General features: G+C 40.2%; 1 protein-coding gene across 2 annotated transcripts in view; it reads left to right on the top strand.

Moving 5' to 3' along the window:
- The first annotated feature begins 2,348 nt into the window (after nt 1-2,348).
- RAD54L2 (RAD54-like 2 (S. cerevisiae)) overlaps nt 2,349-6,793 on the top strand; it is a 69,107-nt gene continuing 64,662 nt past the window's right edge. The window contains exons 1-2 of one of the 2 annotated variants that reach the window (XM_019537098.1): nt 2,349-2,527; nt 5,909-5,985. The gene's annotated coding sequence lies outside the window, so the exon portion shown is untranslated. The remainder of the gene's footprint in view (nt 2,528-5,908; nt 5,986-6,793) is intronic. The other variant, XM_019537097.1, reaches the window with a different exon arrangement.

The following is a 6,793-nucleotide window of genomic DNA, read 5'->3' as shown; positions in this document are numbered from 1 at the left end:
TGAAATTTTTTAGGGGTCCACAAATCAAAAAAAGTTGAAAACCAGTATGCTAGAATATGGTTGACTCCTCCATTAGGCTGTATTATAGGTCTTGTGCCTTGGTAGAAAGATAGTCAAAGGAAGTGACTCATTCACCACTAATAGAATCTGCCTGAGTAAGTGGCAAACAGAGGAATTTGTATGCTCTGAACACCAGACAGATCAACCAGGCTATTCAGTGTTAAGAAAACATGACTTTTCCCCCCTGCTTCATACTGAAAGTAAAACACTGTCTGTGGGCAGACTTAGTCTCTTTTTATGAAATGCTGTGCAAAGAGAAGATCAACAGGGCCAGCTAATCCCAATGTCTGCTGTCAGAAATGAATTTTTGTAGCAATTCCTTGAACTGTTGTGACTGACCTTTCTTTGGGACCAACTCCTGGCCTTCAAGCTCATAGGAGGTGCGCCCACTTGCCCAGCTCTGCTTACATAACTGATTCTTAGCCCGTTACATACTATTGTACCACCCACTCACTCATGGATGCACAGCTTAAACTCCCAGGAGAATTTTTCAGTTCTGTGGTCCTCTCCTGTTTGGTTAGAATCAACCCATTAATTGCCACAGATTGCATACATTTGTGTTTAAATAGGAAAAAAAAAATCTTTCTTATCAGTTGCTTTCAACAAGATTTAAGTAAAACTACTAACATCTCACCTGCACTGGAGAAGTAATTTTCTCCAATTTTACATCTTTTTAATGCAATGTAAATTTACTTTTAACTCTAATTGTTGCAGATATTATATTGAAAGGACAATGGGAGATCTGACATGAGCTGTCCTGATACTGAGTTTTCCATGTGTTTTGAAGTCCCTGCTCTTGGTTTATTATTCCTTTTGTAGATATCTATTGTTTTTCCTGTGACTGTGGGATTAGCGGGGGGGAGGAGGGGCCAGCTGTAAAAATGTACAGTACATTTCTCCTTCTGCTGGTTTGTACTTCTGGAATGCTATTTTGGTCCTGCTTTCTTGTAGGTTGGTGGTAGGGAATGCATATTCATCACCTTTTTTTAATAGAAAATATAAACTCCAGAAACAGACATTTCAAGAGCCAGCAATATGTATGGTAATCCTTTAAAGCAAATAGGGCGGTGGACCAGATTCTGTTTAGTTATGCTGGTGTCAGTCTAGTAAAACATCCAGATTTACTCCAGGTTCTCAGTAACATTACTAGGAGCTGAATTTGGCCCTATGGTTCCTTCTTCAAAGAGTGCAGTTAAATATGGTACATAATGAAATACTAGACTGAAGTTTATGTGCTCACAAGGCGCATCTACATGAGATGCTAACTGCGGACTAGCTTAATAACAGTGGGCAATAGCGTGCTGGGCAAAACCTGTGCTAATATGCTACTGTTCAGTAGTATTCGGCTAATGAGCAGCAAGCATCACTAAAAACCCATGTGCTGGCACTGCTGTGCAGTAGTATGAGTTACTGCACATTGATTTGGTGCTTGGTTAACCAAGTACTAAACTTAATGTGCAGTAACTACAGCACAATCATGAACATATAAACGTGCCCACAGTGTAGAATTAGTCCTGGTGGTGATATCTGATTCATTAGTTGTACACTGTAAATAATCATACATTGTAAATAATCCTATTTTCTGGTTTAACGTTCAATAAAATTGCATTTAAAACAACGAAACACTGTGTAGATCAAACATTAATTGGCAGATTTGTACTAGCGCCATTCATAAATAAATAGAATTTCAGTGTTTTTGTGAGGCCTGCGTAAAGGAGAATTTATTTTCTCTTTAAAGTAGTTTTTGTTTTGTTTTGTTTTGTTTTTAAATATAGAAGATAATTTTCTATTCGTAAGTTATACCAGGTTGGTGTTGCTTGTAGCAGCATGTCTTTGCCCTTTATAAAAGGGGGAAGGACCCGCTGCTGGAAGCTTCAGTGCTGAAGCAGGTGATTGATCAGCCAGTCAGAGCCACTGTCACCAGCCTGGGTTGTGTAATGATCTGTAGATGCTGCCATTGATTTGTCTTAGCTCTTTTTGTACAGAATCACAGTGGGAGTTGGGCCTTATGTAATGCTGATTGTCAAACTCTCCATTCCAGCACTCTGGCATGTTAGAGGGGAAGGATTAACTTTCCTTCTCTCGCCACCCCCTAGTCTTGCAGAGGCTCCTATTGTTTTCTTGTCTGCAGGGAAGGGCCAGTTGTAGGCTGCATAATGTACTGGTGCCTTGTTGAGTAAGAGCTCATTTAGCTAAAGAGAGCAAGGGACTGGATCCTGAGTCCCTTCCAAAAGTGGCATAAGGAAGCAGTTTCTAAAGCACCCTTTCTGTTCTTTCCTTAGACTCTGCTCCCCACAAATCATATGACCCAACAGCAGCGGGAGCTCTTAATGCTTATATTGCTTTGGGATGAGTCCAGATTCTTCTCATCTGTGTCCACTGGGAGTTTCTTTCCCTTCCTCAGAATAGTAGTTGGTCTATGTAAGCAGGTGCCATTCCCAACCTGCCCTCGGATGCAATTCACTAGGTAAGCCCCAGATCCATCTCATTTCTGTTGGTTTTTGCTTTATGTACACAAATTTTGCAATAATACAATAAAGTTCAGTTCAGACCTTTTTTCTGCCTTTAGCTGCTCCTGTGGGTACCTACCTCTGGACTGCTCAACTTGCACCCTATATCCCTTGTAAAGAGTACTTCCCATTTGCCTTATCTGCATGGGGTGATGAGCCACCTGCCTTTGAGAGTAACTCAGCACTTAACCCCTCTCCGGAAGAAGCAACTTTTTGCAGGATGGACTGTGGTGGTACACACTACCAGCCTACTTCTTTATCAAGTTTTCTTTATTGAGTGGTATACTGCTTTGGTGTGGATTGTGGAGATGACTTTTTAACATGGTGTTTACTTTTATATGTGAATCTGGTGGCAGATGTTTCTTATGTAAGGGCTGTCAATGCTGGGGAAATGTTCAGTATTTTTGTAGTGGATACCACACCCTTTTATTTGTTTTTGTTTATTTTGTATCTATTTATTTGATTTATATGTTGTCTTTCTCAGCAGAGGCTCAGGGCAGTTTGAGACAAAATATAAAAGCAAGTGGAATATTAAAATAAAGGATGAAACAAGCTCCTGAAACAACAATATCTCAGCCTAGCGTTGTTTGCTAAATGCCCGCCCAAGTTGTAAGTTCTTAATGCTGCTTCTGGAAGATGTCCAGGCTTAGGCTGTGGCCAGTATCAAGGGGGAATGACTGCCAGGAATGACCTGCAGCTTATTTTGCCAAGCAGTCTTGGCACACTGATATACTTGCAGAAGGATGCTCTCACCTGACTTAAAGGATCATGCTAGGGCATAAGGAAGAAGGTGGTCCCTTAAGTACATGGGGCAGAGACCACGCTATACCGTTGTATACACTCCTCCTCCTGTTCGTAATTATGCAGACCACTTCTGTGCCATTCTTCTGTAAAACACACTCCTGTAGCAAGGACATCAATTAACTGGCAGAAAATTAGAGTTGTTTATATTTGCTTCTGTTGTGATTAAACAGCTGAAATAAGGAATGTGTTGGCCATCTCTACAGACCAACCAGTATTCTGTGGACTGCCACTGATCTACAAGCCCCTACTGAAGAGCTGTTGTGTTGGGGTCATAGCATACTGAGACAACAAGCTGAATCCAGTGGAGCTAGGAGATTTAAGTAAAGTTAGTTAAATAATGGTATCTTTTTTAAACAAAACACTTTTCTAAATTTCCTTGATGTGTTTGAGCCAAAGAACTTGAGCTAATATATTTGCTCTTATTAACATGCAGGCTACTGCTTCATAAATATTGTTTGATAACCTGCTTGGGACATTTTAAAGCAAATGTCATTGCTACATTGTTTTTTCAGACTTTTATGATAAAGGCATCAATATGTTTAAATTGTTAGAATTAAATTAAGCGAAGTCATGAGTGTCGGCTTTTTATTTTCTTTTTTTATTGGATTTTAAATTTAGGAGCAAAATATTAATCTCCTTATCACTTAAATTATACAAATGATATCAATACTTTCCCCCTTCTTGTAAATTTAACTAATGACTTCTCTTAGTAATCCATCTGTGTTTTTACACTTGTGTGCTGTTAGGTGCTGTATGTTATTTATGAAGTGCCAAGACTGTGCGAGATGCATTTACAGATTTGCAAGACAAAGCTTCCTGCCACTTTCAGATACTCCCAGTGATCTGGGAAAACACAAAAGGAATCCCCTTGTCCAAAAACATCATCCTATATCCTCTTTGCTATAATAGCTGAGCTTCTTGCCGCCTTGTGGGCTCAGATCAAGGTAAAAAATGAAGCCGGTTTCTGCAGAGTTGACCTCGGAATACCTGCTTTCCTTTAATTGTCTGTCCATTCCAGTGTTTCTTAAACTGGGGTATGTAACAAACTTCCAGAGGAAGTAATGAGAAAGCAGGTCAAAGGAAGGGGGAAATAGAAGTGGAGGTAGTTGACATAGTGTTACCTTCTTTTCTTATAATTTAGAAGGCAGAATCCTAGGGAGATACAACAATTAAACTTAATGGTATGTGACCCATAAAGTGTTGGAGAACCACTGATTTTTATGAATGTTTTTGCTTCAAAGCTCATCACACGAGCCTATTTTCTATCTAGCCTGCAGTGGTAACTTGTAATGTTTTAGGCTCCAGGATTTCCAAGGGTTGTTGACAATGTTCATAGCAAGAGATTACAATGACCAAGCTTAATTAAGGCTTTGTTACAAAACAGGCTTTAAGAGACAAATCTGCTACCAGCCATAAATACTGGGCTTGGCTTGAAGGAGGAAATGGAGTCCTCTCCCATTGCAGTTACCTTGGGGCTGCAGGGCCAAGTTTCTCTGCTTTGCAGGTTTTTGGTTAGTAGACGCACAGGTGGATGTGGAACATTCCTCTTCCCTGCCTTCTCCCTCCAATCGCTTGCTTGGTAAGGCATGGAAAGCCCCTTTTGAAGCACAGATCCATGGCTTACACATTTGGGATATTTTTCACTAAACTCTTGGTACTTTGCCTGTGCAATGGTGTCCCACCTGCCTCTGGGGTAAACTACTCCAAGCATTTTACAGAAAATCAGGCTTTATTTCACAGTCTAGGCTGTGACCTTCCTCTATTCAATTGCATTTTTAAAGAAGTGAAGTTTGGGCCTAACGAACATGTAGGTGTCTCCCATGATGAGAATTTTAGAGAGGTGATGTGCACAGCCTGTGGTATTTTGAACTCTTGTTGCATTTGGGTGTTTCACTTAGTAGACCAGCTCCTGGGGACAAGTGATTTATGTAAGAATTGCTATTTAAAAAAATGTGGCTACCTTTCAAGAGCAAACTGAAAAGCTTGAAAATGGCTATCGTTGTGATGTTAATTCTCTGGAAATTTAAAATCATGGAAAAGCTGTTGTCATCAAACAAAAAACAGTACTTAGTTTATTTTTACGTTGGGACTCCTGTTGTACCAGTGTGGAATAAGATGCAATCACTACCTCACAGATATCACAATCTAAAACCCTTGGCTTTGGAAAAAAAATCCACGAAATTATTTTTATACGCCTTGGAGGACAGGCCATCATGATCTGGAGAGAGTCCGTCTTAGATGCTAAGTTGATGTTCAGCTGATTGCAGTCTTTAACTTCATTCAGTATGGTAAAACATGACAGCTTCTCTCCCATTTCTGTGTAAAAATGGAATTTTTCAGTGTTTCTTCATTGAATAGACCACTTCTGCACCTCAATGTCTTGAAGTTTGAGCAGACTTCACACACTTTTTCTTGTAATTCTGTTGTGTCAGGGTGGGGGGGGGACTCTATTTACCTCATGTGGTGCTGATTATTCTCCTCCCCGCTGTGTATAGCTCAGGATACCACCTCTGCCTCTGTCTCTTCCATTCTAGGGCTAGGAGGATCACAAGTTGATTTAATGTGGGACAGCTGGAAAGTCCAGATGAATGGTAACTTTGATCACTTGAAGGTAATCTGTTTATCTCTTGCAAAGTGCCCTGCCTACAGTGATTAAATATGTGTGTGCGAGTGAGAGATGGGGGCAGGTTGGAATAACTCAGCCATAAAACAACAGAGGCAGATGCAATCTGGTTACGTTATGTAATTCCCCTTGGTAGAAGGCCCTGAACTGGGTCAGAGCTGTGTGAGAAACAAGGGCATGCTCATGTCTGTGCAATTTCTACCTGCCTGTTGTGCAGTGTTCACATTGTGTATCTGTTTTACCAGGCAAGCTGGGAACCCTCTAGAGAAGCAGAGCTTGGGCAATCTGAAACTCTTAAGGGAGCTGCCAGGATCTGGGAGGGGGCAGGGGCAGGAGAGACAGCTACATGACAGCATGCACCCGAGTTTACCATTCTTACTACACTGAGGTCCTGGAAGGCTTAATTAAGCTTTTAGAAAGCATTGGTTTATAATACTTAAACTGCTAAATTAGCTTGTGGAAGGGTTTGTTTTTTAAATGTTCATATTAACTAATTACAAACCACCTTAATAAGCTATGCATCAAAATAAAGCTTTGACTGTATAATCTTTTGATGGAGGTACTTTGTGCAACAGCTGATGGCTTTTAAGGTTTATATTTTATTTATGGAAGGGCAACAAAAGGAAGACCCACTCCTTTTTATTTAACCTCTTAAAATTTTTTTTCTAAGTTATGTAACATGCTGGAACACAACAAATGACATACAGCAAAATGCCAGTGTAGAGACTAACATATTTTACCGCTTACTCTGAATTTGTGTATTTCATGCCTAGTGACATCAGCATTTTTTCCTGCT

The sequence above is a fragment of the Crocodylus porosus genome, unplaced genomic scaffold, assembly GCF_001723895.1.
Source record: "Crocodylus porosus isolate Cpor-Errol unplaced genomic scaffold, CroPor_comp1, whole genome shotgun sequence".
NCBI lineage: Eukaryota > Metazoa > Chordata > Crocodylia > Crocodylidae > Crocodylus > Crocodylus porosus.
This window is presented reverse-complemented; position numbering and strand designations above follow the sequence as displayed.